The following is a 25,285-nucleotide window of genomic DNA, read 5'->3' as shown; positions in this document are numbered from 1 at the left end:
GACTCCTTCTCAAAGAAAAACAATGCTGCTTGTATCCATAAAAATGTTCTGGATATTAAAGAAGTAATAAAACTACCCTTCCCCTCCACCAAACCTTGATTCAGATGTTTTCAGAAGGTGTTTGTTGCACAGCTGTTTACTGAGCACCTAGTATGGGGAAGGCACCATGAGGTGTGATGCTGGAACACGCAGCCCTGCCCTGGAAGAGCTGAATCTCACAGGGGAGCTGAGAAAGCTGTATGAAATACTAGAATCACAGATTTTATATCTGAATGGTCCTAAAGGTTAAAGCGGCTCTAGGGCTCCCTCTGTCGTCAGAAAAGGGGACCCAGAGGTTGACAGCCTGTGAAAGTCACACAGAATTCTAGCGAGAGTCTCTTGGCTCCTCGTCCAAAGGTCGGTCCACTTCTCTGTACTGCTGTTGGCTAAGTGAGAGTACCTTAAAGCTGCTACACCAAGGAGCCCCGGGGCACCACGGGATATATTAAATGTCTAAGGGAAATGCAGCAGGGATTTCTGAGGGATATTTGTCAGACTCCATGTAAACTAGTAGTTCCAGTAAACTTCCCATTTCAACATGCACGAAGTTCCTTTTAATGGTGTCATATCAAGCCGAGCCTTAAAGCTGTTTCATGCCCAAGAGCAAGTATCAAAAATAAAAATAAAAATGGAACAGGAAATGATGTTGGTGGTGTTCCATCTTGTTTTAAGGGTCAAGAAGTTGTGAGGCTCTGGGCACATATATCCCGTTAGTAAGTAATTATGGCAATCTAAGAAAAAAAGTAAAAATATTATTTTTTATTTATAGATGAATAATTTTTTCAAATGGCTGCCAAGTTGTTAGAACATAAAGACTTTAGCTGTTTGGACCTAACAACTTAAAAGGTAGACTAGGAATATCTTTTGGCTTAGAGTTGCTAAGACAATTTTAAAAGTTTAGGGACCTCTGTAAATTGAAACCTTGCTACTCTAAGTCTGGTCCCCAAATTGGCATCTTTTGATATTACCTGGGAGCTCATTAGAAATTCAGAGCGTCCTGCCCCACCCAAATCAAAATTTCATTTTTACAAGGCCATAGGTGGTTTGTAAGCACTTGATTAATGTTTGAAAAGCACTGCATTCAAGTGTCATAAGGGCAGTATAAGCAAACGTCCCAGGCCTGCTATCACCTCATAACTGGGATTCCTAACTCACAAAGCATTTCACATTCAGTATTTGTGGTTTACTAAGAAGACATCTGCTGGGATCAGACTTCAGTTCCTGACCTGGATCCTTAGTAGCTACAGATTGTAGATGATATTGTGAACTTTGAATTTCAGTTTCCTTACCTTTCAGGTGAGAATAATGGCTGCCTCTGTCACTTTGGGGTGGTAATAAATGTTAAAGGAGATAATGCTTACAAGGTTAAATGTCTGCTCCTGAGTAGAAGGTCAAAAAACAATTGTTTCCTTTTCCTTTTGGGTCTGTGGCTCCAGGGCAGGTTGTCTGTCTTCCTCTTCCATGCCTTTGATAGATCATGGTTGCAGAAGTGGTGAAATTGTATATACAGTCATCCCTCCGTGTCTGTGGGAGATCGGTTTCAGGACATCCTCTCCATACCCAAATCCAAGGATGCTCAAGTCTCTGATATAAAATGACATAGTATTTGCATATAACCCATGCACATCCTCCCATATATGCTACATCCTCTCTAGAATACTTACAATACCTAGTACAATGCCTACACATTCGTGAGGATTTGATGTAGTGCTTGGAGTGTGGCAAATTCAAATTTTGATTTTTGGAAATTTGTGGATTTTTCCCCCAAACATTCTCAATCCACAGTTGGGTGAATCCAAGGCTGCAGACCCCACAAATATGATGGGCTGATTGTAGAGTCAGTGGGGAGATGAACACCTATGAGAACAGCCGAGCACATGCAAACACACACTCTTGTTCCAGGCCTCGTACCAACAGGTACTCCCTGGAAATGTGGGCAGGTTTGCCTTAGTGATTTCTTTGTTGCTACAATGAGGCCTGTAGACAGAGAAACACTGGCTGTGGGCTTGATTTTTAAGTTTTCCAAGAGTAGCCTGAATGATCCTGCTTGATAGACAAGGACACGTTCTTCCCTAAGACTGTGAGTTCTCCACACTGGAGACCCAGGCTCACTCCTAATGACTCCACCCCACACCTAAGGCAGTGTTTGGAGACTAGAAGGGCTCAGTAGATGTTTGCTGACTTGAGAGGAATGTGCCAAGCCGCCCTCCTTCTTTTTTGTCCTGAGGAACCAAGGTCCCACAGTGTGGCTCTTTTTCCTTACACACCACTGCCACCTGCCAGAGAAATTGTCACATTGCAGGTGCTTGCTAATGCTAGAGCCTTGGATTAATATTTGGGAAACACTGAATTGGAATTTTGATACAATGGTATTGTGATCATTTATGCAAGGCGGAGGTTTATTTCCGCCTTGTAAAGACTTTTTTCACAGATACAAATGTTATAGAATTAATATTAGAGGTGCCCCCAAAAAGAGAGGTGATATTCCAAATTATGAGAGTCCCTTGTGTGGAGGGATGCTCAGTGTGACAGCGGTAAGAAATGAGGTAGGGAGGCTGAATCAGGTTTCCTTCAGGCATCTGCAAAGTAGCCATTTAATGCAGCTGATGTTCTAATTACAAGCAAGTTGTTCATTATTTAATTATTCCCCCTACTTTTTTTTTTTTTTGTAGAAGTCTCACTCTGTCGCCCAAGCTGGAATGTACTGGCATGATCTTGGCTCACTGCAACCTCCACCTCCCTGGTTCAAACAATTCCCATTCCTCAGCCTCCTGAGTAGCTGGGATTACAGGTGCACACCACCATGCTCAGCTCAATTTTTTGTATTTGTAATGAAGACAGGGTTTCACCATGTTGGTCAGACTGGTCTCAAACTCCTGACCTCAGGCAATCCACCCACCTCAGCCTCCCAGTGTTTCCCTGCCCCCTCAAAAAAACCAGGATCTTGATGTGCCACACAGGCTGGAGTGCAGTGCTGCAACCATGGCTCACTGCAGCCTCAACTTCTGTGCTTAGGTGATTGTCCTGTCTTAGTCTCCCAAATAGCTGGGACTACGGTCATGCGCTACTACACCAGCTTAATTTTATTTTATTACATTTTTTGTAGAGACAGAGTCTCACTTTGTTGAGTAAGCTAGTCTTGAACACCCAGCCTCAAACAGTCCTCCCACCTCAGCCTTCCAAAGTGCTCTCATTACAGATGTGAGCCACCATGCCCAACCAACTCTTCTAATTCTAACCATAGCTGTAGAAAAAAATAGAGAGAGAGGTAAATGAACACCACCACCATTAACCTAGTTTGGTCTCTTTGCTTCATATACAATGAAATGGTTTCTTCTGAAACCTAGAATCAAACATTTAGGTTTTCATTAGTTCAGACTGACATGCTAACGTAAATCTGAATTCACTCTCAAATATAAAACATCATCTCTACTCCAAGATATTGTAGTGTAGAAAAATAAGTCTAGTCTGGGCACCAGTGGCTTAGACCTGTAATACCAGCACTATGGGAGGCTAAGGTGGGCAGATCACAAGGTAAGGAGTTTGAGACTAGCCTAGCCAACATACTAAAACCCTATTTCTACTAAAAATACAAAAACCAGCAACATGTGGTGGTGGGCACCTGTAATCCTAGCTACTTGGAAGGCTGAGGCAGGAGAATTGCTTGAATCTGGGAGGCAGAGGTTGCAGTGAGCCGAGATTGTGCCATTGCATTCCAGCCTGGGTGACAGAGCAAGACTTCATCTCAAAAAAAAAAAAGAAAAGAAAAGAAAAATAAGTTTATTTCTTCCCTAATAACCATTCAAAACATTCCAGTTTTGATCATCATAATAAGGAGAGGAAAATTCAGAAATTTAAGCCCTGTTTGCATCAAAGTACTGTTCATCTAGGTTAAATGACAGCATAGAAAACCTGAAAATATAATAAATGCTCATAGAGATTTGTTTTCTTCCCATTGGACTGGAGTTCCTTTTCCTAACTGTGCCCACCTTCTTGCTGCCATCACCCAGTCCTCTCCCATTCCCCAGTGCTGGTGTCAGCTTTGGAGGGTGTTCAGTGCACACCCTGCTCCAGCCACACAGCCTAGCAGGCCAGTGCGAGACCCAGGAAGAGTTGAAGGTGAGATGAGAAGGGCTAAAGAGAGAGTGCATGAGCCCAATCTCAATGGAAGGTTGTATTAGTCTGTTCTCATGCTGCTAATAAAGATATACCTGAGACTGGGTATATCTTTATATATAGGAAAGAGGTTTAATGGATTCACAGTTCTGCATGGGTGGGGAGGCCTCCCAATCATGGCAGGAGGGGAATGAGGAGCAAGTCTTGTCTTACATGGTGGCAGGAAAGATGGTTATAAAACCATCAGATCTCCTGAAACTTATTCACTACCATCAAAACAGTATAGGGGAAATCGCCCCCAGGATTCAGTTATCTCTACCTGGCTCTGCCCTTGACACATAGGAATTATTACAATTCGAGGTGAGATTTGGGTGAAAACACTGCCAAACTATATCACAGGTGCTGCCTGAAAAGCAACCCAGCTAGGAGAGGCATTTCTGCAAGGCCATCCCAGGGGGAATGATTCCCATAGCACCAAGTACTTCAAAGAGGCCACCATTGGCCAGGAGGGCAACATGCTTAGGGTCTTCTTGGGCTTGGTGGTGAGCTGACAAGAAAAAAGCAAGACTTGGGACTGAGGTAGACCTGGGTTGGAACAGAAGCATCCCCAGGTGCCAACTGTGTCACCTGAAGCAGGGCACAGAATACTCTCGGCCTGCATGTTCTCCTGGGTGGACCAGGATGCTAATGTCTGCCTCAGGATGTGGTGAGGGTGTGATCAACTAGCACAGGAAAGCATATGCCATGGAGACCTTCTCACAGGAAATGATCAGGATGGGTTTGTTCTCTTTGGAGAATACCAGGTTCCCCTCCTGACCTCACTCCCTTTCCCTGGTGCTCCTGCTCCCCACATACATATGCATGTACCTCATCCTATACCCTTATAAATGCCCCCACCTGCCTGTTTCCATCCTCAACTCCCTGGCTTCCTTCTGCTCATGCTGTCTATTGTTTTCTTCTCACAGAACTCTGGAAGATTTCCTGTTCACTTAGACATCAGTAGTAACTTTTAGACACACACACACACACACACACACACACACACACCAGATTTTCTAGAGCAACTTTAATGATGATCACATCTTTAAATGAGTGGGATAAGGCCTCACTCAGGCATCAGCCAGTTCAACAGAAATTTATAGAAAGGGTAGAGGACAAGAGAGCCTTCCTGGGGCCCCTACAAATCTACACTATGGGTGAGAGAGAATGCCCTTGTTTTATGAAGCCTCCTGGAAGAATAACGATCTTGCTGGTAAAATAAATATCATTCACTGAGCACTGACCATGTGTCAGGCACCATGTTATAAGCTTTAGTGCATTTTCTAATGTAATCATTCCACCTGCTAGGATGTGCACTTAATTCAAATAAAGTGGTTGCTTGATGGATCGGATCATTTGTCCAAGGTCATATGGCTAGAAAGCTATGGAGCTGTGGAATAAGTTCAATAATTGAGGTGTGCCCAAAAACCCAGGGTACTAGCGGGGTTTCTCCTTAGGGGGACCTAAGAGCACATTCTCAGTGCAGGGTGGCTTCTGAGCCCTTTGACCACCCCATCCTGTCTGCTTCCTCTCACTGGGCTGTGTTGGTGGTCCTCTGGTATTGTAACCTTGACTTTCAGGGAGTATAATTCAGTGCGCAGGTTGAGATCCTAACCAGCTCAGCTTGCACAGGACCATGTCCAGAAATTGCTCCTATCTGCTGAATTCCTATCCCAGCTGATTCAAGCCATGTAGAGGACACAGGGCATTCAGAGGACTCCTGGGATGGGTGGCATTTGCAAGAGCTGGAACTCATGGAGCATAGGGTGCAGGGCAAAGAATGAAGGCTGGCAGGAATGATCACAGAGGTCATGCCAGCTGCTCTCAGCCTCTCCGACTGCATTCTGAAAGCAGTGGGAAGCCACTGGAGTTCACACACAGGGGATGTGACTTGATCACATGTGGAATTAAAAATATCACACTGATAGTTTTAGTAGCTATAACTTTGTATTCCTTGGTTGAGCTGTACTTTTGCATAATCTTGTAGACAGTTTCCAAGTGTCTAACTAACAAAACTTGTGATAAATACAACTGGCATTGATCTTAGAAAATGAATAAAAACATTCTCCTGTTTGTTTAGCAATGTGGCTTTTCCATCTGGGTTGCTGTAGAATGGTGTCTAATAAGTTTACCTGTAAGTAAAAGAACAAAGTTAACCTAAAAGTAATGGAATTTTAGAAATAGAAACACACTTTAAAAGCCAGGTGTGATGATGCACACCTGTAATCCCAGAACTTGGGAGGCCAAGGCAGGAGGATCGCTGAGCTCAGGAGTTCAAGACCAGCCTGAGCAACTTATCAGGATCTCATCTCTACAAAAAAGTCAAAGAACCAGCCAGGTGTGGTGGTACGTGCCTGTAGTTCCAGCTACTTAGGAGGCTGAGGTTAGAGGATCACATGAGTCCAGGAGGTAGAAGTACAGTGAGCCATGACTGCACCACTGCACTTTAGCCTGGGCAACAGAGTGAGATCTTGTCTCAAAAGAAAGAAAGAAAGAAATAAAGAAGGAAGGGAGGGAGGGAGGGAGGGAGGGAGGGAGGGAGGAAAGGAAGGAAGGAAGGAAGGAAGGAAGGAAGGAAGGAAGGAAGGAAGGAAGGAAGGAAGGAGAAAGAAAAATAATTGAAAAAAGAAAAAAGAAAAAACACAAAAAAAGAAACACACATTAAAGATGATCTAAGTCAATGGTTTTCCATATTAGTATTAAAAAAGACCCAACCCCATATGAGGTTGGGTTGTTGGAAAACATATGAGGTTGTTAGACTTTTGGAAAATATTGTTTGAAAAAAATACATAAGAAAAAGCCGTCATGAATTCAACAAGAGTAAAAATATGTTTCATGAACTACAATAACACCCATGAAGATTTGGGAGAAAAAATCTATCTTCATCTATATAAATACATGCATATATGCATGTATGACTAATGTGCCCTTCTTTTGTAGTCTTAGTATATAAATAAAACTTTTCTAGTAAGTGATGAGGGATAGAATAAAGTATTAAAATTATAAAAATAACTTTAGAGGCATTTTAGAAATGAGCAGATTTGGCAACCTGAATCCCAACAGGTATGCCCCTCTCATCTCCCCAAAATACAAAACCTAAAGCACAAAGATGGTGATAATAATGAAGATCAATTTAACACCAATTTGAGTTCATAAGAAATCAAATCAGGTCAAAGTCATGTTCTTTGAATAGTTTAGATTACACAGTTTGGAATAATACAGCGTTCATCAGGGTAGACTGACTTCTCAGACAAATAGCCCCAACTCTCTATATAACAAAGGATTATTTCACATGACACCACAGCCCAGTTTGGGTTGGTGGGACTGGAGAACACAACGGGAGGAAATATTTTCTTGTATTCAGTCATTCAGGAACCCTTCATTTCATGGTTCCATTCACCCCTAGGCCCCAGAGCCCTCCACTGCAAGCAGTGCATCTAGCGGCCGATGAGATCACAAAAATTGTATACAGAAGGTTTTTGGGCTGGAGTCGAAGGACCACACATGTGTCACCTTTCCCCCACATTCCTTTGGCCAGAGCTTCATCATACGGTCAGCCTAATTGCAAGATATTCTGAGAAGGAAAGTCTAAGCATGTGTCTAAGTCACAGTAGCAAGCACCTTTCCTAGCCAGAAAGGGAACCAGTTTGGTGAACACTTGGTTAGGGTCGCCCTTTCCCCCAACTGAACAAAAATGTAAAACCCTAGAATTAGTATCCCCAGCCAAGGAGGACCAATCAGACACTCAAAATGGTAGTCTCAAACAGCAGTCTGCAAATGGGATTTGCCCACCATGTGATTTATGAACTTTCTGAGGGGCACATTGACATAGATGACTTTAAATAATTTAGTTTCCTAATTTTTGACTTTACTCTCTCTCTCCTAAAACCTGAGAACTGGCCTACATGCTCATGCAGCTTATCATTTCCTATCTTACCTTGTCCCACTCTACAAAAGGAAGGTGAGCTATGAAATACTGGTTGTGTAAGTCTCTCTAGAACTTGTCCCCACCCTGTCTTGCACCTTTTTCTCTGAAGGGCTAGAATGTGGCATTTCTGCTCTCTTCGAGTTGCCCTCATGGGATCCTTTGGATGGCAACAGGTTGCTGCTATTTAGGGGATTCAGCAAACAAAGTCACCCACTAACCCACCCCCCAACATAACACAGGAAAAATAATATTGAAAAAGTTGTGTTATAATTAATGTTTGTTTTTTTTCCAAGCAGTGAATGACTAACATACGTAAGTTATGTATACACATGCACAGAGGCATATATAGATATATAGTTTATAATCATTTGATGAGTCTAGGTAAGACTTTTACTTCACTTAAAAAAATTGAAAAAGTGTGTGATTCAAATGTCTGGGTTATAAATCCTTATCCAACTCAAGTAGTTTCCAATTCTTCAAACATATTGTTAACTCTACAGTTCAGCCAGGCACAGTGGCTCATACCTGTAATACCAGCACTTTGGGTGGCCAAGGCAGGAGGATCACCTGAGGTCAGGTGTTCAAGACCAGCCTGGCCAACATGGTGAAACCCTGTCTTGACAGCACAAGCACTAAAGTTGGCATGACATGGAGAAGAAGAGCATGCCCCCTGTGAAAGGATGACACACAAATTCATAAAGCATTCCATATTTTAAAAAACATTTCAGAACCAAGAAAATAAATGAATCGAAAGAAAGGGAAGACCCTGGTGATTCCTTTGATATTAGAAAAAATTGGCCAGGCACAGTGGCTCATGCCTGGTAATCTCAGAACTTTGGGAGGCTGAGGTGGGTGGATCACTTGAGGTCAGGTGTTCGAGACCAGCTGCCAACATGGTGAAACCCTGTCTCTACTAAAAATACAATTAGCCAGGTATGGTGGCAGGTGCCTGTAATCCAGCTACTTGGGAGGGTGAGGCAAAGAGAATAGCTTGAACCAGGGAGGCAGAGGTTGCGGTGAGCTGAGATCAGGTCACTGCACTCCAGCCTGGGCAACAGAGTGAGAGTCCACCTCAAAAAAAAAGGTACAAAAATTAGCCAGGCGTGGTGGTGCATGCCTGTAATCCCAGCTACTTGGGAGGCTGAGACAGGAGAATCACTTGAACCCAGAGGTGGAGGTTGCAGTGAGCTGAGATCATGCCACTGCACTCCACCCTATGTGAAAGTGAGACTCCGGCTAAAACTAATAATAGTAAATAAATAAATTTCATTTGCGATACTGAGTTTGGCAAGAAGAGTAAACTGTAGCCTGGTGACTGGTCCACACATTTTAGAGTTCACAGTGTGCTCTCTCACAAACTGTTTTAGCCAAAATTGTGTCATTATCTCTAGCCACTCACTTTATTTAAAAGTCTTGACTCAAAATGACTATTTATGGAAATCAGCTTCAACTCTAGCCTCAAAAGACAAAAACATTGTAGTTCTAAAGATATTCAAAAGAATGTAATTAAGGTTATTAAAAAGCAATAAAGGTCCAGTCCCCATGTCTCACACCTGTAATCCCAGCACTTTGGGAGGCTGAGGCAGAAGGATCACTTGAGGCCAGGAGTTTGAGACCAGCCTAGGCAACATAGTGAGACCCTGTCTCTACAAAATAATTTTTAAAATTAGCTGGGTATGGTGATGTTGGTCTGCTGTCCCAGCTCCTCCAGAGGTTGGAATTAGAGGATGACTTGAGGCCAGGAGTTTGAGGTTGCTGTGATCCAGGATTGTACCACTGCACTTCAGCCTGGGTGACAGAGAGAGATTTCATCTCTTAAACAAATAAATAAATGAAGGAAGCAAGGAAGAGCTTCTCCTCCAAATACTCCCACATCACTTGGGGCAATTATAAAATTCTAGAAAACGTGGAAAACCTATCTTGAGTACCTTTTTGGATGTATGCTTATAAAAAAAACAAATCTCTTTAATTAACTTGTAGAAAGACTAAGAGGAAAGTATCCTAGGGGACATGTGGTTTTACTTCCCTATTTAATTTTCATTTAATTAATTAATTAATTTAAATGGAGTCTCACTCTGCTGCCCAGGCTGGAGTGCACTGGCGCAATCTCAGCTCACTGCAACCTCCACCTCCCAGGTTCAAGAGATTCTCCTGCCTCAGCCTCCCAAGTAGCTGGGATTACAGGCACCTGCCACCATTCCTGGCTAATTTTTGCATTTTTAGTAGAGACGGGGTTTCACCATGTTGACCAGGATGATCTTGATCTTTTGACATCGTGATCTGCTCACATTGGCCTCCCAAAGTGCTGGGATTACAGGTGTAAGCAACGGTGCCTGGCTCCCTAATTTTAAACATGAGAAATTTGGGTACCAAAGAGATGAAGCAACTCACCAGGTAGGGAGAGAAGAGCCTCTCTTACCACAGGGGGTCTCTCACTGGGAAACCAGCAAAACTTGTTCCCTGCCTGCATTCTCCGAGATCTTAGCCCAGCATAGAATAGAAATATATCCACTTTAGAGGACGACTGGTTTGTCTTTTGCCTTTAACATCCCTTTCAGCAAGCAGTGTTTCTCAACTTTGTGTTTGTGCAACTCTTGAGCAGCACAAACTCCTGAGCTAAGAGACACTCCACTCTATTTGCAGTTGAGGGCAAAAGCTGGGATCCTTGGGCACAGCTCCAAACTCCTTTCTAGAAGTCTGGGGTGGCAGAAAAAGAAAAAAGCATTTATTTATTTATTTATTTATTTAGTTAGTTAGTTAGTTAGTTAGTTAGTTAGTTAGTTAGAGACAGAGTCTCATTCTCTCAGTTAGGCTGGAGTGCAATGGTGTCATCTTGGCTCACTGCAACCTCCACCTCCTGGGTACAAGCTATTCTCCTGTGTCAGTCTCCCAAGTAACTGGGATTACAGGCATGTACTTGAGGTTAGAAGTTAGAGACCAGCCTGGCCAACATGGTAAAACCCTGTCTCTACTAAAAATACAAAAATAAACCAGGCATGGTGGCTGGCGCCTGTAATCCCAGGAACTCGGGGCAGTCTGAGGCATGAGAATTGCTTGAACCCAGGAGGCAGAGGTTGTAGTGAGCTGAGATAACTCCACTGCATGCCAACCTGGGGGACAGAGCAACATTTTATCTTCAGGAGAAAAAAAAGGAGGAGAATTGGAAAGTGGTATCTAGAGGCATTCAATAAAATTTGATGTTAAGAGACAAAGGGAAAAAATGGAGAGTGAAAAAAAGCGATACTTCAAGAGCTTAGCTGGTATTTTTATCAGAGATAGTGTTTCTTGGACTCTTCTCCATTAAAAAAGTGGCCAGGTATAGTGACTCATTTTTGTAACAATAACACTTCAGGAAGCCAAGGCAGGAAGATTCCTTGAGGCCAGGAGTTCAAAACCAGCCTGGGCAGCACTGCAAAACTCCATTGCTCCAAAAATGATTTTTTTTTTCACTTTCACAGCAGGTTTCTGATCACAGAATTGTGCTTGAAGTCAATGATTAAAAGGTAATGAAAAATTATTATGTGCTTGGAAATTCAAAGTACCTTCATAAGATATCAACAGAAGAAAGAATCCAAAATGAAACAAGACTGCCTTTACACTCAGTGAGAAGATCACAACATGGCAATCAAATGTCTCCCTCTGTCCCAGGAATTCCACTGTGTGGCACAAGGTTGTGTGGTCTCAAATCACCCCTAACCCCCATAGACATTTTAACATCTGAAACAGGGTGATGGTATCACTTATCTATATTATCTTACTGCCTGTGAAGGTGGACTTTTAATTCTGAACCCTAATGAGGGGGAGACAACCAAGTTCTCTCAATTCTCTTGCCTCAGCTTCCCAAGTAGCTGAAATTACAGGCACCTTCCCACAACCCCTGCCATAGGGTGAGTAATATCTCACTGGCTCCCCCTGCCCCTGGATATTACATACTCTATGGCTAGAGGTTGCCCACAGCGGTATTTAGAAAATTTGTGTGTGGTGTATATGAGGTATGTGTGTGGTGTGTGAGGTGGGTAAGATATGTGTGGTGTATGTGGCATGTATGGGGTATGCGTGTGGGGTGTGTGAGGTGGGTATGGTACGTGTTCAGTGTGAGGGGGAAATGATATGCATGGTGTGTGGTGTGTATGGGGTATGTGTGTGGAGTCTCAAGTTTTTTTCTGGCTGGTAGTGTTTTTAGGCATTCCAAATGTAGATTGTCTTTTTATTTATTTATTTATTTTGACGTAAAGCAGGCATATCTAATTTTTTGGCTTCCCTGGACAATATTATAAGAAGAAAACTTGTCTTAGGCCACACATAAAATACATTAACACTAACAGTAGCTGATGATCTTAAAAAAAAAAATCACAAAACGGCCAGGCTTGGCCTCACAAAGTGCTGGGATTACAGGTGTGAGACACTGCGCCCCGCCCTTCTTCCATTCTTGCTCAGTTTTTCCTTTTTTCTCTCTCCTTCTGCCTCCTTTTTTTCCTTGATATCCCAAAAACCACAGGGAATATATATAAATCGTAATTCCAAGAGAAATTTAAAAAAATTTTTTTAGAGACAGGGTCTTGCTCTGTCACTTAGGCTGGAATGCAGTGGTAAGATCTCAGCTGTCTGCAACCTCCACCTTCTGGGCTCAAGTGACCCTCATGCCTGAGCCCCCAAAGTAGCTGAGACTATACAGGTGTGCAGCACTGCACCTGGCTAATGTGAAAAATATATGCAAAATAGCCAAGCATGGTGGCAGGTGCCTGTAATACCAGCTACTCAGAAGGCTGAGGCAAGAGAATGGCTTGAACCCAGGTGGAAGAGGTTGCAGTGAGCCAAGATTGCACCACTGCACTCTAGCCTGGGTGACTGAGAAGGACACTCTCAAAAAAAAGAAAAAAAAGATTTTTTTTTTGTGATTTTTTTTTTTTTCAGACAAAGTCTCCCTCTTGTCTCCCAGGCAAGGGAAGAGGAAGTATGTTTTATTTTTACAACCTAGATAATTACCTGCCATTTGGGACTGCCTTTCAAGATATGTAGAAAACAGAAAACAGATGACTAATGAAGATATCTATGCACATTTAACAGTCTCTTCTTTTTTTTTTTTTGAAATGGAGTCTCACTCTCTGGCAAGTGGGAGGAAGACAAAGAGGATGGTGAGCAGGGAACGGGGAGGGGGGGGTGAGCAGGAGGGAGAGAAGATTTGCAAAAACACAATTGGAAGAAAAGAAAGACAGGGAAAGAAGACAGTGGTTAAAATGATTTGGGGTAGATAGAGGTGGGGGGGAAGATGGTGGCAAGTGGGAGGAGAAAAGGGGGTTCAGAGAGGGAGGGGAAGAGAGTGGCGAGCAGGAGGAAGAAAAGGTTTTGTGAAAAGACAGGAGGAAAGTTTTTAAGTAGATGGAGGGGGAAAGGAGGGTGGCAAGCAGGAGAAGAATAAAGGTGGCGAGTGGGAGTGGGGAAAGAGGGCTGGGAAAAGGACGATGGGGAAAATAGTTTGGGGTATCTGGAGGACAAAAAGGGTGGCAAGCAGGAGGAGAAGGGTTTGTAAGAAAGGGGTGGGTAGATGTTTTTAGGTAGATTGAGGAGGGAAAAAGGGTGGCAAGGAGGGGAAGAAGATGGTGGGGAAAACAATTTTGGGCATATAAAGGGGGAAGAGGTGGCGGGCAGCAGGAGTGAGAAGGCTTTGAGAAAATATGGGGGAAATGTTTTTGTGTAGATGAAGGAGCAAAAGAGGGTGACGAGAGCAGGAGGGGGAAAAAGAACGTGGCCAGGGAAAGGGAGAAAAGACAGTGGGAAAAAACAGTGAAGAAAAGTTTTTGGGTAGATGGATGGCAAAAACAGTAGTGAGCAGGAGCATAGAGAAGGCCTTTCGAAATGACAGTGGGGAAAAATGGTGGAAAAGTTTTGGGGTTGATGGAGGAAGAAAAAGGGTGGCAAGAGGGAGCAGGCCAAAGGTGGTCAGGATAAGAAGTTGGGCAAATAACGGTGGGGAACAAAGGTTTTGGGTAAACCTTTTTTCTGATTTTTAAATCAGATTATTTTTATTTTTGCTTTTGAGTAGTTTGAGTTTGTTATATGTTTTGTGTGTTAACTCCTTGCCTCATGCATAGTTTGCAAATGAATTCTTCCATTTTCTGGATTGTTTCTTCATGCTACTGATTGCTTCCTGTGCTTTGCAGAAGCTTTTACCTTTAATGTAATTGCATTTGTCTGTTTTTGCTTTTGTTGCTTCTGCTTTTGATGTCTATTTGAAAATCCCATGTCCTAACCAATTTCACGGAGCATTTATCCTATTTTTCCTTCTCTGGTAGTTTCATAGTTTCAGGTCCTACATTTAAATCTTTATTTTGAGTAGATTTTTGTATATGGTAAGATAACGGTCTAGATTTATTCTTGTACATGTGGGTATTATGTTTTCCTAGCACACAGTTTATTGAAGAGACTGTCCTTCCTGAAGGTGTTTTTGGTGCCTTTGTTAAAAATGAGTAGACAGTAAATGCATGAATTTATTTCTGAGTTCTCTATTCCGTTTCATTTGTCTATGTCTGTCTGTCATTCATCTATCTCTATCTATCTCTGTCTCTCCCTGGCCCTTTTTTTTGGTGCCAGTTCCATGCTGTTTTGGTTACTATAGGTTTGTAGCATATTTTGAAATTAAGTAGTGTGATGCTTCCAGCTTTTATCTTTTTATGCAAGATTCTTTTGTCTGAGGTATTTTGCATGTCTATGTAAATTTTAGGATTCCTTTTTATTTCTATGAAAAATGTATTTTGTAATTTAATGAGATTATGCTCATTCTGTAGATCCCACTGGGTGATATAGATATTTTAAAAATATTCTATGCTTGGACATGGAATATCTTTCCACTTACATGTGTCTGCTTTAATAGGTTTTATCTATTTACAGTTTTCATTGTGGGATCTTTCACGTTTTTTATTAAATTCATCTCTAGGTATCATTTTTTGGTGGAGGCAGTAGCTACTGTAATGAAGTAGCTTTCTTGATTTCTTTCTTAGGTGTTTCACTATTGGCACATGGGTGTGCTACTCATTTTTGTATATTGATATTGTATCTTTCAATTCTAGCAAATTTATTATTTCTAGTAGGTATTTTTGGTAAAATCTTTAGGGTTTTATATATATATAATGATATATATATAAAATCATTTCACCTGCAAACAGAGACAATTTGACTTCATTTTTTCCAATTTGGGTGCCTTTTATTGCATTATCCTGTCTAATTGCTCTTCCAGTATTATGATATTATGATAAATAAAAGTGGTAAAAGTAGCCATAGTTTTTCCAGATCTTAGAGAAAGAGCCTTTTAACTTTTCCCCATTGTTTATGTTGTTAGCTGTGTTTTTGTCATACATGGCCCTAACAATGGAGATGGTTCTAGTTATGGGTTTGGCATACAGGCTGACTGCTGTGTTAAGAAAAATTTCTATCCCTAGTTTGTTGGGTGTTTTTATAATGAAATGGTGTTGGCTTTGTGGAAAGTACTTCCTGCAACTGTGGAGATGAGTACCTGGGTTTCTTCATTCTGCTTATTTGAAGTTTATTTGCAGGGATGGCTTTAGTATGCAAAACCAGTTTGATTTTCTGAGAAAAGGATATAGTGATCATGGTCTGTAATTCTTCAAATGTGTCTTAGTATCAATGTATGATTATTTTATTGAGCATTATTTATTGTATAATTATGCTAGACATTGATCTTTGCCTTTCTGTTCTTGTAATTTGATTTCCTAGTGTAATTTAGTATTAAATTGTGGATGGGATTGCCTACAGGTTGGTTTTGTATTTAGAGCATTAAGGGTTAGATGTTTGGAGGATAAAATTGAGCAGAAATGGGACATACCTGAGGGATTGTGGGGAAGAGTGGCATGAGATCCGAGTTATTGAGGGTTGAGAGTTAGCAAGAGAATGCCTGTAGCTTTCACCAACAGTAAATATTATCAGTCCTTTTCATCTTGCAAACCAGGCAGGCAAAGATACTTCAACGTTTTAATTGGCACATCACTGAGTTCCTTGTTGAGGCTCAAACTCAGAAGGAGTTCCTGGAAATAAATTAGAACACAGAAGTGAGAAGGTTGGAGTGCAACTTTGTGACAGTGCATCAGCCAGTGGCTGAGCTGCAGAGGTTCCCACCTTATTTCAAATTTTTATGGAAAATAAATGTTTTATACTGTTATCTCACAGAGAAACTGGACTTTTTCAAATTTATATGGCTAATTTAATATATTTTTGAGTTAGAGACTATAATCTTCTAGCTTTCCCTAATATTTTCCTCATATTTTGTCAGCAACCCTGAGTAAATCCCAATGCATGGTGAAAACCACATTTGGAATATTTTAACTGCTGGCTGTGTGGAAAATCACCTGCATCCCCAATTTTCAACTATAAAAAGGCAAGTATTTATACTGAAGAGCACAGAATTTTGTGACTATGATAAAAGATAATATGTGAGATTCCTGGCAAAATTTGACACATGAAAATGGTCATATGTAGACTGCAGACAAATATATGTACATGTTAATGGAAGTGTCAGTCACACTTTGGATCTTGTAATCAGGAGGCCTGCATCTAACCCTGTGAATGTGAGAACCTAGTTCCAATTCAGCTACTGCCAACAAAGCTTGGGTCAGGTGCTTGGTCACAGCCTCTACTAGCCTCATAGTCTTTGTTTTTTATTTTTATTTTTGAGACAGAATCTTGCTTTGTTGCCCAGGCTGGAGTGCAGTGGTGCAATCTTGGTTCATTGCAACTTCCACCTCCTGGGTGTTGAAAACATGCACTTTGAATGAAGAGACCCCTCCCCCCAAACTGGCTTTGTGTGAGCAACACGGCTGTTTATTCACCTGGGTGCAGGTCGGCTAAGGCCAAAAAGTTCATTAGTGAAGGGTGGTGGGATAGGAGTGGTTTAATAGGTTTGGCGTTGGCAGTGGAAAGTTACAGAGTAAGATCAGTTACAGTGGTGAGGGTAGGGGCAAAGAGTATACATTACCATAAGCTTAGTTACAATGGTAGCTGGATGTGAGGCAGAAGAGCATTAAGATGACAGGATAAAGGAAGATCCAAGATGGCCTTTTAGGAGCAGCTCAGGATTGCAGCTCCCAGTGAAAGTGCAGAGGGTGAGTGGATGCCACATTTCCAGACGGACTTTTATTGCCCACAGACCAGGAGATTCCCAGGCAGAGGAGCCTCATGGGTCACCAGCACAGCTGTTTTGGCCAGCACAGCTGTTTCAGCCAGCACGGCTGCTTTGCCAGTGCCCCAGCATGGCGGTTCTCCATACAAAATATGCTAGCCTGGTTTCCCTTTTAGGCTGGCAATTGGAGCTCCTAGAAGGCTGATTCACCCATTCATCTGATTAAACAGGGGTCTGAAACAGGGAGCCAGGCCAGGAGATTGCCAGGCAATGCCATTGTTTCAGCTGGCCCAGTAGGTCACTGCACAGGAAATCACATGGATCCCAGCACCCTTTCAGCAGGTGACTGAAACACTTGGGAGAGAGTCAACCATTCAAAATTAAAAAAACAAAAGGCTCTGAGGCAGGAAGCCAGGTGATCAGGCTTGGCGGGTCCCACTCCCCACAAAAACAAAAAAAAACATGGCAATTGGAAATGATCGGGGTTGAAGTTTTATGGCAAGCACAGCTGAACCTGGGACAGCCCAGCTCTGTGGGGGAGGGAAGTCTGCCATTACCGAGACAATCCACCCCTACAGAGGTAGTCTGCCATTGCTGAGGCAGCCTGCTGTTGCCGAGGCAACCCACCATAACAAAAAGAGTCCACCATTACAGAAGTGGGCCACCATTGCTGAGGCAGTTCTAACCACACCCATATAAACAAGACTGTAGGGAAGTTCACACAGCAGCAGGGCAGAGTGCACAGCAGCTCAGCAAAGCCTGTGAAGGCAGACACTGACTGGGCTTCCTCCTTGCTTGGCAGAGCAGCCCTGAAAAAAATGAAGCAGCACAATAGATACTCATAAATAAAGCCCTAACACCCCAGGACAGAGTTCCTGGGGAAAAAGGGGGTTTATGAGTTCTGCTGCAGCAGACCTAAATGTAACTGCTCAGCAGCTCTGAATGAACAATGGCACTCACAACTCAGCACTTGAGCTCCTATAAAGGTCAGACTGTCTTCTCAAGCAGCTCCCTGACCCCCATATATCCAAGGAGTCACCTCACAAAGGACTAATCAGACTGACATTTGGTGGGCATTATTCTGGGACAATGATAGCAGAAGAAGAAACTGGTAGCAACCCTTACTGTTCTGCAGCTGCTGCAGGTGATCCCCAGGCAAGCAGGGCCTGGAGTGGACATCAGTAGTCCTACAGCAGAGAAGCCAGACTGTTAGAATGAAAACTAAGAAACAGAAATAACTTCATCATCAACAATCTGGACGTCCACTCAGAGACCCAACCTGAAAATCAGCAACTACACCGATGACAGGTGGATAAATCCACAATGATGGAAAGAAACCAGCGCAAAAAGGAGTAAAACACCCAAAACCAGAACACCTCTCCTCCTACAAGGGATTACAACTCCTCACCAGCAAGGGAACAAAGCTGGATGGAGAATGAGTGTGATGAAATAACAGAATCAGACTTCAGAAGGTGGGTAATGAGAAACTTCCGTGAGCTAAAAGAACATGTTCTAATGCAATGCAAAGAAACTAAGAACCTTGAAACAAGATTTGACAAAATGATAACAAGAATGGACAACTTAGAGAGGAATATGAGTGAGTTGATGGAGCTGAAAAACACAACACAAGAACTTCATGAAGCATGCACAAGTTTCACACCTGAATTGACCAAGCAGAAGAAAGAATATCAGAGGTCGAAGATCAACTCAATAAAATAAAATGAAAGGCAAGATTAGAGAAAAAAGCACAAAAAGGAATGAACAAAATCCCCCAAAAATGTGGGACTATGAGAAGAGACCTAATCTACGCTTGATAGGTGTACCTGAATGTGATAACAAGAATGAATCCAAGCTGGAAAGTACTCTTCAAAATATTCTCCAGGAAAACTTCCCCAACTTAGCATGGCAGGCAAATATTCAAGTTCAGGAAATACATAGAACACCACAAAGATATTCCTCAAGAAGAGCAACCCAAAGGCACTTAATCATCACATTCACCAGGGTTGAAATGAAGAAAAAAATGCTAAGTGCAGCCAGAGAGAAAAGTCAGGTTACCCACAAAGGGAAGCCCATCAGACTCAGCGCAGATCTCTTGGCAGAATACCAACAAGCAAGAAGAGAGTGGGGCCAAATTTAACATCCTTAGAAAAAAGACTTCCAACCCAGAAATTTATATCCAGCCAAAGTAAGCTTCATAAGTGAAGGAAAAATAAAATCCTTTGTGAACAAGTAAGTACTCAGAGATTTTTGTCACCATCAAGCCTGCTTTACAAGAGCTCCTAAAAGAGGCACTACACATAGAAAAAAACCAGCAGTAACAGCCATTACAAAAACATACCAAATGGTAAAAAGCATCAACGAAATAAAGAATCTGCATCAACTAATGGGCAAAACAGCCAGCTGGCATCAAAATGGCAGTATCAAATTCACATATAACATTATTAACCCTAAATGTAAATGGGCTAAATGCACCAATCAAAAGACAGACTGGCAAGTTGGATAAAATGCCAAAACCCATCAGTATGCTGTATCCAGGAAACCCATGTCACACGCAAGGATACACAAAGGCTCAAAATAAAGGGATGGAAAAATATATACCAAGCAAATGGAGAGCAAAAAAAAAGCAGGAGTTGCAATTCTCATCTCTGATAAAATAAACTTTAAAGCAACAAAGATCAAAAGAAACAAAGAAGGTCATTATATAATGGTAAGAGGATTGATACAACAAGAAGAGCTAACGATTCTAAATATATATGGACCCAATACAGGAGCACCCAGATACATAAGGGAAGTTCTTCATGACTTACAAAGAGGCTTAGACTTCCACACAATAATAGTGGTAGACTTTAACACTTCACTGTCAATATTAGACAGATCAACCAGGCAGAAAATTAACAAGAATATCCAGGACTTAAACTCAGACCTGGAACAAGCAAACCTCATAGACATTTACAGAACTCTTCACCCCAAATCCACAGAATATACATTCTTCTCAGCAGCACATCACACCTACTCTGAAATTGACCACATAATTGGAAGTAAAGCACTCCTCAGCAAATGCAAAAAAATTGAAATCATAGCAAACAGTCTCTCAGGCCACAGTGCAATCAAGTTAGAACTCAGAGAACAATCATATGAAAAAATGCTCATCGTCACTGGTCATCAGAGAGATGCAAATCAAAACCACATTGAGATACCATCTCACGCCAGTTAGAATGGCGATCATTAAAAAATCTGGAGACAACAGATGCTGGAGAGGATGTGGAGAAAAAGGAACACTTTTACACTGTTGGTGGGAGTGTAAATTAGTTCAACCATTGTGGAAGACAGTGTGGCGATTCCTCAAGGCCTTAGAAATAGAAATTCCATTTGACCCAGCAATCCCATTACTGGGTATATATCCAAAAGACTATAAATCGTTCTACTATAAGGACACATGTACACGAATGTTCATTGCAGCACTGTTTACAATAGCAAAGACCTGGAATCAACCCAAATGCCCATTGATAATAGACTGGATTGGAAAAATGTGGCACATATACACCATGGAATATTATGCAGCAATCAGAAATGATGAGTTTGTGTCGTTTGTAGGGACATGGATGAATCTGGAGAACATCATCCTCAGCAAACTGACACAAGAACAGAAAATGAAACACTGCATATTCTCACTCATAGGCGGGTGATGAAAAATGAGAACACATGGACACAGAAAGGGGAGTACTAAACACTGGGGTCTATTGGGGGGAAAAGGGGAGGGCCAGTGGGAGCGGGAGGTGGGGAGGGATAGCCTGGGGAGAAATTCCAAATGTGGGTGAAAGGGAGAAGGAAAGAAAAGCACAATGCCATGTGTGTTCCTACGCAACTGTCTTACATGCTCTGATCATGTACCCCAAAACCTAAAATCCAATAAAAAATTAAAAAAAAAAAAAAGAACTCAGAATTCAGAAACTAACTCAGAACCGCACAGCTTTATGGAAACTGAACAACTGGCTCTTGAATGTTGTCTGGATAAACAATGAAATGAAGGCAGAAATAGAGAAGTTCTTCAAAACCAATGAGAATGAAGACAAAACATACCAGACTCTCTAGGACACATTTAAAGCAATCTCTAGAAGAAAATATATAGCAATAAATTCTCACATGAGAAGAAAGGAGAGGTCCAAAATTGACACTCTATCATCAAAATTGAAAGAGCTAGAGGAGCAAGATCAAAAAAACTCAAGACCTGGCAGAAGACAATAAATAACTAAGATCAGAGCAGAACTGAAGGAGATAGAGACACGAAAATCCCTTCAAGAAATCAATAAATCCAAGAGCTGGTTTTTCAAAAAGATCAACAGAATAAACAGACCACTAGCCAGATTAATAAAAAAGAAAAGAGAGAATAACCAAATGAAGCAATAAAAAATGGTAAAGGGGAAATCACTACAGATTCCACAGAAATTTAAACCATCATCAGAGAATATCACTAACAACTTTATGCACATAAACTGGTAAACCTGGAAGAAATGGATAAATTCCTGGACGCTTGCATTCTCCCAAGCCTAAGCTAGGAAGAAGCTGGAACCATGAATAGATCAATAACAAGATCTGAAGTTGAGGCAGAAATTAAGAGCCTACCACACATAAAAAGCCCGGTTCCAGATGGGTTCACAGCCGAATTCTACCAGGCATACAAAGAGGAACTGTTACCATTCCTCCTAAAACTATTCCAAATCATCCAACAAGAGGGAATCCTTCCCAAATCAATTTATGAGACCAACATCACCCTGATACCAAAACCCGGCAGAGACCCAACAAGAAAAGAAAACTTCAGGCCAATATCCATGATGAACATAGATGCAAAAATCTTCAATAAAATATTGGCAAGCCGATTGTAACAGCAAATCAAAAAACTTATCCATCATGATCAAGTAGGATTCATCCCAGGGATGCAAGGCTGGTTCAACATACGCAAATCTATAAACACAATTCACCACATAAACAGAACCAAAAACAAAAGCCACTTGATTATCTTAATTGATGCAGAGAAGGCATTTGACAAAATTCAACAGCCCTTTATGCTAAAAACCCTCAATAAACTCGGTATCAATGGAATGTATCTCAAAGTAATAAAAGCTATTTATGACAAACCAACAGCCAATATCATACTGAATGGGCAAAAACTGGAAGCACTCCCTTTGAAATCCAGCACTAAACAAGGATGCCCTCTTTCACTGCTCCTATTCAATATACTACTGGAAGCTCTAGCCAGAGCAATCAGGCAAGAAAAAGAAATAAAAGGTATTCAAATAGGAAAGGAGGAAGCCAAATTATTTCTATTTGCAGATGACATAATAGTATATCAAGAAGACCCCATCATCTCAGTCCAAAATCTCCTGAAACTGATAAGCAACTTCAGCAAAGTCTCAGGATACAAAATCAATGTGCAAAAATTACAAGCATTCCTATACACCAATAACAGACTTAAAGAGAGCCAAATCAAGAACAAACTGCCATTTACAACTGCTACAAAAAGAATGAAATACCTAGGAATACAACTAACAAGGAATGTAAAGGACCTCTTCAAGGAGAGCTACAAACCACTGCTCAACAAAATAAGAGAGGACACAAACAGATGGAGAAACCTTTCATGTTCATGGTTAGGAATAATCAATATCATGAAAATGGCCATACTGCCCAAAGTAATTTACAGATTCAACGCTATCCCCATCAAGCCATCAATGACCTTCTTCACAGAACTGGAAAAAAAAACACCTTAAACTTCATATGGAACCAAAAGAGAGCCCGCATAGCCAAGTCAGTTCTAAGTAAAAAGTACACAGCAGGAGGCATCAAACTACCGAACTTCAAACTATACTACAAGGCTACAGTAATCAAAACAGCATGGTACTGGCACCAAAACAAAGATATAGACCAATGGAGCAGAACAGAGGCCTCAGAGGCAGCACAACATATCTACAACCATACAATCTTTAATAAACCTGACAAAAACAAGCAATGGGGAAAGAATTCCCTGTTTAATAAATGGTGCTGGGAAAACTGGGTAGCCATGTGCAGAAAGCAGAAACTGGACCCCTTTCTGACACCTTACATTAAAATTAAATCCAAGTGGATTAAAGACTTAAACATAAGACCTAACACCATAAAAAACCTAGAAGAAAATCTAGGCGAAACCATTCAGGACATAGGAGTAGGCAAGGACTTAATGACCAAAACACCAAAAGCATTGGCAACAAAAGCCAAAATAGACAAATGAGAACTAATCAAACTCCACAGCTTCTGCACAGCAAAAGAAACAGTCATTAAAGTGAATAAGCCAACAACAAAATGGGAAAAATTTTTGCAGTTTACCCATATGACAAAGGCCTGACATCCAGAATTTACAAAGAACTAAAACAGATTTACAAAAAATAAACAAACAAGCCCATTCAAAAGTGGGAAACAGATATGAACAGATATTTTATAAAAGAAGACATACATGAGGCCAACAAACATATAAAACAACGCTTATCATCACTGTTCATTAGAGAAATGCAAATCAAAACTCCATTGAGATACCATCTTATGCCAGTTAGAATGGCGATTATTAAATAATCTGGAGACGGTAGAATTCAAGATGGAGTGGTGAGAACAACCCAGGATTGAAGCTCTCAGTGAATGCGTGGAGGGTGAGTCAGGGCCACATTTCCAGACGGATCTTTGTTGCTCACAGAACGGGGAAATTCCGAGGTATAAAAGAGACGTGGGACGCCAGCGAAGCAGTTTTGGCTGGTGCAGCCTGCAGCTGGCGTTGCAGCACAGCGGCACACCACAGCGCTCCACACAAAGCGCACTGGTCCGGGTGCCCTGTTGAACCTGCAATCTGAGACTTGAGAGGGCAGATTTGCATATCCAACTGATTGAACAGGACTTGGACAGTGAGCCAGGCTAGGAGATTCAAGGGAAACCGCGTTTGGGCCAGGGCAGTGGGACAAACAAAATGGTGATTCCAAACACTCTGGGTGGAGAGTTTCACTGTGGGCACAGCTGAATCCAGGGCAATGCAGCTCAGTGGGGGAGGGGCGTTTGCCATTACCGAAGCAACCCGCCCCTACTGAGGTACACTCCCATTGCTGATGCAGCTTGCCATTACCGAGGGAACCTGCCACAACAGAGAGACTCTGCCACAGGGCGTAGCACATGGCAGCAGGGCGAAGACTGCAGCAACAGGGCAGATCCTGCAGCAAAAGGGCAGACCTCACAATGGCAGGGCAAAGCCTCGGCATGCAAATAGTGACTAGACTGCCTCCTAGCTGGGCAGGACAGTGCAACAGACACATAAAGAAAACCCCAACCTCCTGAAACAGAGCATCTGAGAAAAAAAGGGTTTTTTTTTTAATGAGTTCTGCTGCAGCAGAATTAAATGTAGCAGCCTAACAGCCTTGAATGAACAGCAGAGCTCGCAGATCAGCACTTGAGCTCCTATAAAGTACAGATTGTCTCCTCAGGCAGCTCCATGACCCCTCTATATCCAGAAGAATGACATTTGGCAGGCAACATTCTGGGACAAAGATAGCAGAAAAAGAAACTGGTAGCATCCCTCACTGTTCCACAGCCACTATAGGTGCACCCCATACAAGCAGGGCCTGGAGTGGACCTCAGCAGTCATACACTGGATGGGTTATACTAGTAGAAGGAAAACCAAGTAACAGGAATACTTCATCATCAACAATCTGGGCGTCCACTCAGAGATCCAATAAAAAAGTCAGCAACTACTCAGATGACAAGTGAATAAATCCACAAAGATGGGAAGAAACCAGCGCAAAAAGAAAAAACACACCAGAAACCAGAACACCGTGACTCCTACAAAGGACCAAAACTCCTCACCAGCAAGGGAACAAAGCTGGATGGAGAATGACTGTGACGAAATTAGACTTCAGAAGGTGGATAATGAGAAACTTTTGTGAGCTAAAAGAACATGTTTTAAATCAATGCAAAGAAAGTAAGAACCTTGAAATGAGATATGAAAAAAGATTCGAGGAAATGAT

General features: G+C 41.9%; 1 long non-coding RNA gene and 1 other non-coding gene across 2 annotated transcripts in view; one reads left to right on the top strand and one right to left on the bottom strand.

The window, feature by feature from the left end:
* Window positions 1-1,400: 1,400 nt before the first annotated feature.
* Window positions 1,401-25,285, bottom strand: part of LOC118143632 (uncharacterized) — a 71,655-nt gene continuing 47,770 nt past the window's right edge. Inside the window, exons 2-3 of the long non-coding RNA XR_004727875.3 lie at window positions 15,963-16,161; window positions 1,401-1,623 (exon numbers count right to left, since the gene is read on the bottom strand). This is a non-coding gene — a long non-coding RNA (uncharacterized LOC118143632). The remainder of the gene's footprint in view (window positions 1,624-15,962; window positions 16,162-25,285) is intronic.
* LOC118143950 (U6 spliceosomal RNA) lies at window positions 8,727-8,837 on the top strand. The gene has a single exon (XR_004728431.1). It is a non-coding gene; the product is annotated as a U6 spliceosomal RNA (small nuclear RNA).

Source organism: Callithrix jacchus, chromosome 11 (assembly GCF_049354715.1).
Source record: "Callithrix jacchus isolate 240 chromosome 11, calJac240_pri, whole genome shotgun sequence".
Lineage (NCBI taxonomy): Eukaryota > Metazoa > Chordata > Mammalia > Primates > Cebidae > Callithrix > Callithrix jacchus.
The sequence above is the reverse complement of the archived record's forward strand: the minus strand, read 5'-3'. Positions and strand labels throughout refer to the sequence as shown.